This window comes from Penaeus monodon, chromosome 15, assembly GCF_015228065.2.
Source record: "Penaeus monodon isolate SGIC_2016 chromosome 15, NSTDA_Pmon_1, whole genome shotgun sequence".
Taxonomy (NCBI): Eukaryota; Metazoa; Arthropoda; class Malacostraca; order Decapoda; family Penaeidae; genus Penaeus; species Penaeus monodon.
In genome coordinates, this window is record NC_051400.1 from 6,266,005 (window position 1) to 6,266,508 (window position 504).

Sequence of the window (504 nt, forward strand, 5' to 3'; positions counted from 1 at the left end):
AAGAACATTTTACACAATCTTCCCTTTCGCTTTTTATTCATGTCACTGGGAGTTTGTAATTATCTATCATATTTTCAGTTTTGCGTCAAACATAAAATCCATAATGATTTCGTCCTCATATTAATGGCACTTATTCCAGCAACAATGTGCATTTTCGTTTAGAATTTTTGCCTTACGCGAGTATCTATTATTTTAATGACGGCACGAATGATGATAAGTCAGGCCAATTATGCAATCGTGTTAATAGCATAGTTACGTTTTCTACAAACAGCTATATCTGAGCTTGACGTTCTAATCATCTATTAAACATCATTTTTCCAGTATCTTTGTTTTTTAAGATATCAAATTTTCCTACGGCTAAATCTTCGTTTTTCCTTCGGGTATTTTCCATTTTATAAGACAAATGGTCTGTTTCTTGGTCGAATTCCTGCGTTTTGAAAATGAGTTTCTTGATTTTCAAATTATTTTTTTTTAGCAAGCCCCCCCCCCCCCCGGTCTCTAGCC

The 504-nt window shown here is 34.3% G+C and overlaps 1 protein-coding gene across 1 annotated transcript in view; it reads left to right on the forward strand.

Annotated features, from left to right (window-relative positions):
• Positions 1–504, forward strand: part of LOC119582196 (diuretic hormone receptor-like) — a 113,840-nt gene that overhangs the window by 69,503 nt on the left and 43,833 nt on the right. The gene's annotated exons all lie outside the window — the stretch shown is intronic.